This window comes from Camelus bactrianus, chromosome 31, assembly GCF_048773025.1.
Source record: "Camelus bactrianus isolate YW-2024 breed Bactrian camel chromosome 31, ASM4877302v1, whole genome shotgun sequence".
In the NCBI taxonomy this organism is placed as follows: Eukaryota; Metazoa; Chordata; class Mammalia; order Artiodactyla; family Camelidae; genus Camelus; species Camelus bactrianus.
Window position 1 is genome coordinate 14,906,289 of NC_133569.1, and position 11,217 is coordinate 14,917,505.

The 11,217-nt window shown below is 53.1% G+C and overlaps 1 long non-coding RNA gene across 1 annotated transcript; it reads right to left on the bottom strand.

Annotated features, from left to right (window-relative positions):
- Window positions 1–4,264: 4,264 nt before the first annotated feature.
- LOC123613738 (uncharacterized) lies at window positions 4,265–10,319 on the bottom strand. Its single transcript, XR_006721176.2, has 3 exons — window positions 7,496–10,319; window positions 5,856–5,910; window positions 4,265–4,390 (listed from the first exon to the last, which is right to left on the bottom strand). It is a non-coding gene; the product is annotated as an uncharacterized LOC123613738 (long non-coding RNA).
- Between the last annotated feature and the right edge of the window lie 898 nt (window positions 10,320–11,217).

The following is an 11,217-nucleotide window of genomic DNA, read 5'->3' on the forward strand; positions in this document are numbered from 1 at the left end:
CATCCTTCTTTGGGACATTATAGCCCAGCAGGTACTTTGCTGAGAAAGAAGAATGAATTGGACTCATCCAGAAAAGCTCAGTGGTAAGATGGACCGAGCGCCAGGACCTTTCTTAATCTTGGCTTTGTTTTCTCTGCATTTCTGCCCTGAGATCCTGGGAGAAACTCTGCACCCTTATCTTAAATTCTCCTTATGGCGTAAGCTAACTGCAGCTGATTTCTGTAACATGCAACTTAAAGTACTAATTTTCTCAGGAGTCAAGCTAGAAGTACAGGTGGGTGTCCAGGGAGATTCATCACATCATACCCTAGGGAAGAAATGTTAAAGGCGGCATTGCAAATCCGGACAGGACTGATTTCAGAGGGGACGAGTCCTTCCAGGTGTTTGGGCTGGCAGGATGGGCAAAAAGCTCATTCAGTAAAATGGGACAGATGGCATCCTGTCTTCCCCCACTCCTTATTCTAAGAATAACACAAAAAATACACACATACATTCTTTGCAAGAAAAAGATACTTCAGTCCATACACACAACTCATTTTTCAAATGTGTCTTAGTGGCTCTTTTGGATGCCAACTAAATACACCTCTAAGGGCGGGAGCAGTCATTAATTTTTGGTAATGGTCAAGATCACTTCTTCATGCTTTCCCTGGTTTTCTTTGTTACCCAAGAACTGCCAATTTTTTGAAATGTAGGAAAATAAACAAGTTGTATATATTTTAACAGCTTTGATTTACCCTGGGAATGAACTCGTACAGGCTATTCTGATATACAGTCACCTTCTCTTATGTGGCATTTATTTGTACATGAGAACTTTGTAGCACTAATGTCAGTGCCACTCCTTGAAAGCACAACTTTCAAACAGGCTCTCTCTCCTCTGCACTTCTGCTTACGCTGTTCCTCACCCTGGAACGCCAGCCCTGACTTCTCTGTCCCTCCAGGACCTGCCTACCCTTCAAGGCTCAGGTCCTATCCAGCTTCCTTTGGGAAGACCCCCGTCCTGTCCAGCCAAAACCATTTCGTCCTCTCTGATGGGGGGTGGGCAGGGGTACGGGCTGTTTCTCCCAGTACTGGAAGATCAAGTCTACATTTTTTGTCAGTCCGCTTTCTCTCCCACACATTTGCGATGTCTCCCCAACCCCACTAACCCATTCAGGGTTAGATACTGTATCCTCTATCTTTTTTTCACACCCCCCAAACTACTTTGCTCAGGCAGGACCTGGTGCCCAGTAGATGTTCTAACCATGGAGGAAAATCTGCAAAAGAGACAGTGAGGCCATAGTGCTGGTTTCCAGGGCCTTGAATGCACTGCTTTCCAACTGTCTTCTCAAACACCAACAGCAGGAGACCTGGGGTCGTGCAAGGTCCCGCACCAGCCTCAGACCGAGCTGCACAGACCTGGAGGCCTGGCCATCAGGCTTCATTGCCAACCAGAGAGCAGGGCATGGGCTTCAAGGAGGAGCCTGGCTTTCCCCAGGGAGGAGCAGGCCCCATGCTCAGCGCCGTCATCACACCTCACTCAGCACCGTCATAACTGCTCCCAGGTTTGAGTGCCTGAGCGGGTAGCGAAGTCTCAGGAGTTGGGGGCTGTTAGTTGCTGATCCCAGAATCAGTATGAGCTGGTAGTTAAAGCAGGAGGGACTTCATTAAAGGATGTGGGTGAGTGCCAGGCTTCAGGTCAGCCTTCTAGGAATGACTCTCAGGGCCACGCAGAACTGGTCAGGGCAGGCCCCACCCGCCCCACCCAGACTGCTTCCCTGTCAACACCTCGAAGACTTCTGCGGGCACAACGCTGGGTGAAGTCTCAGGGCCCTCGAAGTAGGGGAGGCTGGCAAACAGCTTTGTTGTTTTTGTTCTGCTTTTTAATTCTACAGTGGCAAAGCGGATTTACAATGCGGGGAACTACAGAAACGTAGAGAGGGGCACACGTGTGATTGTACATTCAGACTGTTTTCAGATTTGACCGTCGAGAGGCTAACTCACCCGGGTCACAGAGCTGGTGATGAGACAGCGGGGATTCAGAACTGTCAACATTACTTTCCACTCTTTCCCAGTGGCTTTGAGGATTAGACCCTCAGAACAGGAAGGCGATGGCGCCTCTGACAGCCACAGGGGAGCAGAAGTGTCTGTGACGGATGAAGATGGCTCACGGTTGCAGATTTCAAAGGGGCTGAGAGGACTGCCAGTGGCCACATCCAACAGGCAAGTTAGAGACTGAGGACTGGAACCACTTTATCCTGCCTTTCCAGCCTGGGAGAGGGTTCTAGACAAAATGCTTCTACAAATCCAGCCTTGCAATCAAAGCAAAATCTTCTCTATACCCTTACCAGCACATATGCACATACACACATGTATGCATGTTAACACAAGCACAAGACACACACTGGCACATGCACACACATGCAAACACATTGACGCACACGCACACACACCCATCGACACACACCAGAGCCCTTGTGCCGGTAACATCCACGCCTGGGGCTGTGGACGTGCCTCCAGGAGCCTTTCTTTCTCGTCCTTGCCTGGAGTTTACAGCACTTGGAAAATGTCAAATGTGGGAGGCCTTTTAGTCTTGGGTTAGGTTAAAACTCCCTCTACATATTTGGAGGGCGTCCAGGCCCGGCGAGCGCGCTCTCGGAGCAGATAACAGTGACCTTGCTGGTGAGGGAGGACAGCCCAGCTGAGGCCAAGGAGCCGCGCTGGCTGAGCTGAGGCCACTTCCCCTCCCCCGCTGCACCTGGGTTGGCTCTGATGGCAAAGACCCCGGGGAAGACATCGCTCTGTTCCCCAGGAGGGGCTGAGAGCCCAGCACTGGCCCTGCGGGTCCCTCCCTCCCCTGGGGGCCGGCAGGTTGATGGTGGAACTTCAACCTCCTTGCTTTCCCAAAGGCACGCAGCAGGCCTCTCCGGAATGGTGACAGGCTCCCTGCCCTGGTGGGGCCAAGTCCCGGCCGGGTCCAACTGGGGACAGCTGAAGTCTCAGCATGATTGGTGTGTAGCTGAAGGTCATGGAGGTCATCTCGTCCAAACAGAATCCTCTCTACGGCCACTCCCTTCAAGGAGCCAGCCTGTCCCATTCAGTGACCTCATGTGACAGGGACCTCACTGCCTGTGGGAGCAGCCCATGGCAGAGGGGAACCCTGCCCGGTTCCCACCCCACTGTCATATCCACTCACTCGTCCTGACTGTGCCACTCAGGTAGGGGATAACCCTCCTTCCGCGTGACAGCCTTTCAGTATTTGAGAACAGCTGGCACTCGTGCATTCGGCCAACACTGAAGCTAGCTGCCAGGCCCAGGGCTGGGAGCTGAGGGCAGACACGTGCTTGGCCGCAATGGGCTGGTGGTCTGGTGGAGAGACAGACAGGAGAGGAAAGCAGCCCCCGCAGGGTGACGACCTACAGGCTGGAGGCGGGGGCTGGGGGGCTGCCCTGCCCAGAGGAAAGGACTGCAAGCCACCTGCTGGAGGGTTACTCAAGAAGGGGGTGCCGGGGTCTGTATGCGCTCCAGACAGAGGGGATGGGACGTGTGCAGGCCAGGGGTGCAGCCTGGCGCCTGCACCGCAGGTGATCCAGGATGTGCGGGTCACACACAGCTTATCCTGGCCAGGGCATCAGCTGGCCTTCATCCTGAGGCCCTGGCAGGGGCGAAAGTGGGAACAGACTACAGTTTTAAGCCGGGAAAGGCAAGATCAGGTATGAATTTTAGCGAGGCCAGGGCGGTTGCCAGGAGGAGAAGGCAGCTCCAGGGCATCTGCTGGCTGGAGGCAAGTCCAGGAGGGGCTGCTGGAGGTGGCTTGGCCAGAGGCTGGGGGTGCCTGGGCTAAGGCAGTGGCCATGGGTGGAGGGTCGCAGGGCAGATGGCAAATGTCTCTGGAGGGGCATCTCCAGAGTCTGCACGTACTTCTCAGTGGGCATAACTTCATAGCACTTCACTGGCCAGCCTACCCTCTTGGGCTGGGCTCCGGTTTACAACTTAGGGAAGCTTCAGGTGTGGGGCCCCAGGTGCAGCACAGTGTTTCAGATAATGTCTGGGCAACTGTGGAGCATCTTGCCCTTTATGTCCCTCCTCATCTCTACCCTTTCTGCCACCAAGGTTGACCTCGGTGATCTGGTAGCCGCAGCCCACAACTGCTCACAGAAACTCACACTGCCTTCTCAAGGCCAGCCTTCACCCTGGACGTCTCAAAGCTCTGAGCCCCTATTTGGAACTTGGGCAGCTGGTTTGCAGAACATATTAACAGGAACTCAAATTTATTATTTTTATTTACATTTATTCCTAAGACATTCGATTTTCTTAGATTCAGTGCACCCAGCTCCAGGCAGGACCACTGGGTTAGAAGCCACGAGGTTGGGCTTCTGGGTTCATATGTGGCTTTCCACTGTAGTTTCATCCGCTGTGTAAGAAAAAATTTATGTTTTTTTTAAAAAAAGTTTTCTGTATAAAGCATTGCCGCTTGTACAAAAGAAAGAGGCAGCGGGGCGGAGGGCTGGCTTCTCTTCACAGAGCCCACCTGCCTCCGGTCGGCCCCGCAGGCAAACTAGGGGAAAGACACAGCTTGCGGGCCAGCCTGCTCTTCAAATACCTCCACCTGGGCCTGGCTCAGCTGCCATCTGGGCTTGTCCCTCCAAAAGGCTGTCTAAAAGTGCAGTGGGAGTGTGTGTGTGTGTGTGCACACGGGTGTGTGTGTGTGGAGTGGGGGCCAGGTTATTGGGGTGGAGGGAAGGGAACTGTTTGATTAATGGGTGTCCTGTGAGCCTGCACATTTGCCCAAGGCTGCATTCCTGGGCTTTCAAACCCAGGGCAGTTTGATAAGCTGAGACCAAAGTCCTCTTTCCTCCCAGCAATGAGAGCAAACAGGGCCACTCACTAATCCCAGCCCTGGCCTCTGGGGCCGTCTCTGGGCAACCAGCCCACCAAGTGCCCTTTCACAGGCCAATCAGTGGGGCAGCCCCGGGACCTGGGAGGCCCAACAGACAGCTTGCCTGAGCCGGGTGGGAGGGAGGCTGCGGCCCGCGCATGGCCAGCGAGACCCACCATAGTGACAGCTCCTGCTGAGCTGGCCCTCCCTCCCTCTTCTCCCTGCCACCCCCTCCCCACCCCCGGTCCTCATTCCCACCTGGGCAGCTTATTGGGCTTTCTCCATTCCTCTAGTGCTTGCCTAGGAGGTTCTCCCCAGCCCCCCACCCCACCCCGTCTTCAAATGCCTGCCCCGGTTCCTCCTCCAGGAAGCTTTCTCTGATCACTTCCAGTCGACGTGGAACTCTCCCGTCTCTGGATTCTTGAAGGCCTCAGCGTCATGGCTCATGGCTTAGTACTGGACACTTCTCCAATCAGTGTGTATGTCTTGTCTTGCTGTCACCAGCTAGATTGTCAGCACCCTGAGGGGAGGGCTCATTTTGGGACCACCCCTACCCCCCAGGGCAGGGCACACTGGTAGCTTTGGGAGGATCATACCAGTGGGGAGGGCTTGAGGGAATAGGAACAGATCGGGGGTTGAGGTGAGAAGCTCTGAGGCTGAAGGACTCAATCCCAGGAAGACGTGCAGGGCAGGCTCTTTGAGAGGAAAGGCAGTGGTGGAGTTAGGGCTGGGAGGACGCTTATTTCTAGGGAGCCACAGCAGATACCTGGGGGCTGCCTGCTGGGGCTGTCCCCCACTCCACCCTTCTCTCTGAGAGCTGTTTCTTTTCTTGGCAGGAGCTGAGGTGATGGAGCTGCACCCGCATTTGCATGACTGTATCCCTCACTCCTAACTGGTGAGGGTTAGAGTTGCTATGAAGCCTGGAGGACCCTCCACATCCCCTTCTCTGGAGACCTGGATTTAGGACTGAGAGAGACTAACTCCATCTCCACGGTGTTACCTCTGAGAAGATGTAAACCGGCTATGAGCTGGCTTTACGCAGAGGGGAAGGCGGGCTGCGAGAGAGAAGGAAGGGAGAGGTCAGGACTGGGGACACGTGTCAGGCCCTTGCTGCCTGCACCATCTGTCAGGTATCCCTGTCCTCCCGAGAGCAGGTGCCATGGGTATCCTCTTACTGATGGGGAGAGTCAGGCCTGGAGACCCAGTAACTCCCCAAACACACTCAGCCAATAAGGGGAGGGCTTGCGCCTGGTCCTGCCGGTTACCGGGTCCCAGTGAAACCATCTAGCTGCCTTTATTCTAAACAGCTTCGCAGATTCAGGCCCTGTCCTTTGTGAGACTCTGCTCCGTATCCTACACTTCAGGGCCAAGAGATACCAGAAGAACTGTGATCAAAACTGTAACAAGGTTTTGCTCTATCATCCATCTGTCTATCTACCTGGCCATCTATCCATCACCTCTCCATCCATTCACCTATCTATCTATCACAGTTTATTGGGGCCTACCACGCACCATGCACAATGACAGCATAGTCATTATAGTCTGACCATAATGACTTTCACTCCTGCTAGTTTAGCACAGACAATCAGAGATGGCAGATAATTAGGTATCAAACTGTGTGTCTTAAGATTCCCCCGTAGGGATCCTTACGAATGCAGATTCCCTGGCACCGGCTCAGGGATTCTAGTTCAGGATGGGGGAGGGGCTCAGGGATCTGCTTTTCCAAGTTCCCCAGGGAAGTCTGACGTAGGTGACCCTCAGATCGCACCCTGGAAACCAGCTGTTTGGGGAGTGTTGTTCAGAAGAAAGGAGGGTCAGTGAGGCCTGAGATGGTCAGGGAAGGCCACCTAGGACAGATGCCGGGCACTCTGACACCCCCTGAGAGGGCCTGAGGAACCTCAGGAGATGTGGTGGGATGGTGGGCAGCCCCGGTGAGGACCCAGCACCTTCTCATGACAGGACCCCATTTCCAGCATGTCCACAGGGGGTGGGGGGCCTTTGCAGAAAGTAAGGTGGCAGGAAAACACGGTGGTTAGCTCAATAACAGTAACGTCACCATAGCTACAACTATGTGTCACCTCCTTTGCTTCAGTGGAAGTGGATAACCCCGGGCATTCATTCCTAGGGGCTAAATGGACCTTGTGGTGAAGAGGGAGGAGGTGGTATCTGGTATCTAACACCTGATCCAGGAGAGAGAAACAAAGAAAACTCAAGTGCAGTTAGGACCAGGGTGGAGACTAGAGAAGGCGCGAATCTGGAGGCCTCATATTGGAGGACTGAGAGAGGATCCCCACCATCACTAACACAATCTGTTGTCTGCGTGCTATGCTGTGTGCTTTCCTCGAAATGCGCCCTATTCAGTCCTCAAGCCGCCGCATGTCACTGTCGCCACTGAGACAGCGAGCCACCGGGTAACATCCGACGGCAGGAGTGGAGCGCGCATGCGCTCAGGCTGCCCCGGGCCTTGGCTTCTCCCTGCGGCTGCGGCAGCAGCAGCGGCAGCCTTGAAACATCCGGGTGGGGGGGCACTTGTCTTCTTCCCCAGCCTCCCTCACAGCACTGCCCGCTGCAATGGCCTCGAGGACCAGGACGTGTCCTGAGCTCGCTCTCTCGGATGGGTTTGGGTCCCTCTCACTGTACCTCCAGCTTGTCCTGCCAAGCAGCCTCCAGCCAGACGATGTCTGGGCACTCGCTCCCGCGGCCTCGGCTCCCAGGTCCAGAGTGGGCGCTCACCCCGCGGCCGCTCCCCCGCCTCCCTCAGTCTTCAGCAGAACCCCAGCGCCCTGCCTCTGCCTGTCCAGCCTGCCCCTGGGGGGCCCAGTTTCTCCCACTCCTTCCTTATTAGTGAGGGAAAAGAAAAGGAATTCCTTTTGCCATGTATCCTTGGAACAGCCTCGGAAAGGAGTTGAAGGACACGCTGCGAAGTGTGAAAAAAACAAGGCCGGAGCTTGCCAAGCGGGCCAAGTGGTTATTTTAATCATGTGGAACAGCCCCCTTTTCATGGAGAATTTTCTACTCCAACACCTGTGGCCATTAAAGGACCCCTCACTCTCTTCTACTCTGGGGTCCCTGGGGGTCACCCTCCAGCCGGCGGCTGCCAGCTAGAGTAATTATTCCTGCCGCCAGCCCTTCCTCATCCCTGCGCGGTCGCAGGGGAGGCAGGGGAGCGGGTCTGCGCCTTCTGGGGAGAATAAACCGGCAAGATCAGGACGCACCACCTCTCCCCCCAGCCCCCACCCCTCGGCCCTGCCTCTGCCTTCCTCTCACCCTCTCCGCCCCCTTCCTGCCTCTTCCTTGTGCAGGCTCCACCCGCTAGACCCTGAAGGTAGACCAGTGCCCCCCATTCCCTAAAGTGCTCCTTGCCTCTCTTAAGGAAAGTGGGCTCCCCAGAGAAAGGACGCCACTCAACTCTCTTTTGGTTCATTGTCCTCACACGTGCTCTGTTTTCTTTTTCGGGTTGTATATGTTGACTTTGATGCAGAAGATTATGCATGGGCTTCTTTGGGGAATAAAGCCCAGAGAGGTAAGGAAGTTTTTCTAAAGTTACACAGTGCTCAGCAAGGATGGGGAAGAGTTAGAATAGACTCTTGGGAAGCTTTGGAGCTGCCTCAACTTTCTCCACTTTCTCACTTGCTCTGAGGTCCACTGCAACCTTGCCTCCCCCATCACACCACTGGGACAGCTCTAAGGTCACCAAAGACCTCAGTGTCACTACATCTGATGGACATTTTCTCTCTTCATCTTGACTTCTCAGCAGCATTTGACATTGTCGACAATTCCCTTTTCCACTGTGAAGCACTCTCTTCCTTTGCGTCTGTGCTTCCTTGCCATAAAGCAAAGTGGTGTCCTGTTCATCTCCCCAAACCGAGTCCTCTTCGTGCTCTGGAACTCAGTGAATAGGGCCAACTAAATGGTGTTGCCAGCCAGAAATCTAGGAGTCATTCATGATGCCTCTTTCTCTCTCTCCCCTGCCATATGCAATCCATCAATGGATCCACCACCTTGAACGAGCCACCATCATCTCTGCAGTAGCCTCCTGATGATCTGTCCACACTCCATTGTTAGAACGTGAGATAGAGGACAGTGAATGCAGAAATGGGGACAAGAGGTCAGATGCAGACTGACTATTGAGATGATGGCACATGTTCGGCAATTTGGACTGTATCTGCAAGAAGATAATTCTGCGAAATGACATCAAGTTAAGAAAGCCAACTGTGGTAGCCAGTGTGTGCTGATTTTTGCCGTATAACACAGACTGCACTAAATTGCTTGGTATGATTCCATTTATATGAAACAACCAGAATAGGTAAATCTCTACAGACAGAAAGCAGGTTGGTTGCCAGAGACTTAGGCAGAGGAGTGGGGAGTGACTGCTTAATGGGTATGGGGTTTTCTTTTAGGGAGATGGAAGCGTTTTGGAACTTGATAGTGGTGATAGTTGCGGTTGCAGAACATTGTGAATGTACACTTTAAAATGGTTAATTTTATGTTATGAAAATTTCTCCCCGATTTAAAAAAAGAGTCAATTCACTCAGAGAGTCATTAGGAAAGGAAAATATTGAAGCCTGCTGTGTGCTTCTTGTGGAGCAAATAACTGTTTGATTGACAACTTTGCACATTCTAGCCAGTGTGGGAAAAGAAAAACCACACATATTTTCTGGAGCATGCAGAGTTATGAAGCACATGTACTGAATAAACTGAAATTATGAACTGATTGAACCCAAGAGGCCAGTCTAGCTAGCTGGCTGAGATTTTCCCTGCTAACCAGATGTGTCCCTGCCGCCAAGCAGCATTGTCCCTTTCCAACTAGCCACACCCACTTTCCCTCTTTTCTGGAATATCAACTTCTGGTGGGATCCTGGACTGGGGGTTTGGTAGGATTAATGGGGGGATACTCTAGAAGACTGAGCTTCTGAATGTTGCAGGATGTCTGTGATTGGAGAGCTAGGTCTTGTCAACTGACTGAGGACCAGTTGGAAGTCCAGGCATAAGAAGCTAAAGCATTTTGTTGAAGAGACCATTAGAACAAAGCCTGGGGCCAAATCGGACCTAAAGCTCATCACCACTCAGGTGCCTGAATGAAGCTCTGGAATCAGAGGTAGAAATGGCTGTGACGATGGTGCCAGGAAGTAGGTGACCATCGGCTGGACCAGCCTGGCGGATGATGAAGGGAGGCATCAGGGTCCAGACGTGAGCTGAGTGGTTCAGGACAGGATGCTGAGTGGAAGAAGACTGGGAGTCTAGACCTGAAAGAAAACAGCCCCATGGGTGCTTGGAAGGACCTCAGGAAGTCCTGCCCATGCACCCAGCCAGCTCTGGGTAAACAGGGCTGATGCTCCCTCCCCTTGGTGGTTCCATCCAATGAACCTCCAAGTTCATGTGTTTGTTCTTCTGCACCATGGGTGAGCCCTCAGATATCTCCCTTCTATGGCCTCTAAGAGCACTCTGTGCCTTTAGGGCCCAACTGCATTTTCTTTTTTTTTTTTTTTTTTACTTTTTTTTTTCTTAATAGAGGTACTAGGCATTGGGGGATTGATCCCAGGCCCTCATGCCTGCTAAGCATGTGCTCTACCATTGAGCTATGCCCCCACACCCCTCCCCCAACTGCATTCGGCTACAGATATTTATGGACATAACTAAATCTCTTACTGGCTCTAAGCAAGCCCCTTTTGGTCAGATGAGTCTGACTTATTTTTGTGTTCCTCTACAAAGCCTAATATAGTGCTTTATTCTCAGAGGGCACTCATGAGGTGGCTATTGTGTGGATGACTAGAGGGCACAGGTTTTATGTGCCAGCAAGCTTTCGCTGGGGAAAGCACCACGTGAATCTTCTCTGGATCTGATTGAGAATCAAACACAGAGGCCTCAGGGATGGCCTATGACTGGGCTGGTCCAGTTCTAAGTGTTTACTCCCCTCCCCAGAGTGATTGGCTCAGATGTGCGACCGCAGCAGAACCAATCAGAATCTTCTCATGAGATCTGACACATGGACTCCAGAAGAGTCTTCTTCCTTTAGGATCATGAGCTGTGAGGACGTGAAAGGAGAGGGCGTTGAGGATGCCTCACAGGCTTTGAACTTACTGACTGAGAGAACCCAGTCTGGAGACTGCGGAGAGTGCAGGAATGGGGCAGGGGCTGAGAAGAACCATCAGACCCACACCAGCACCTTCCCCTGCCTCAATCCTAGAATGCAGGGGCCCTATGCTGGCCCCCGAGACCGGAGCTGCGGAAACCAACCAGTCCAAGCAAATAACCAAATTTTCCCCCCAGTCACCTCAGTGAAGCCCCACTGGGCACAAGTCCCTTGTGCACACAGAACTCCCAGTGGACCCTTTAGTGACATCGCCAAAAGGTCACCATGC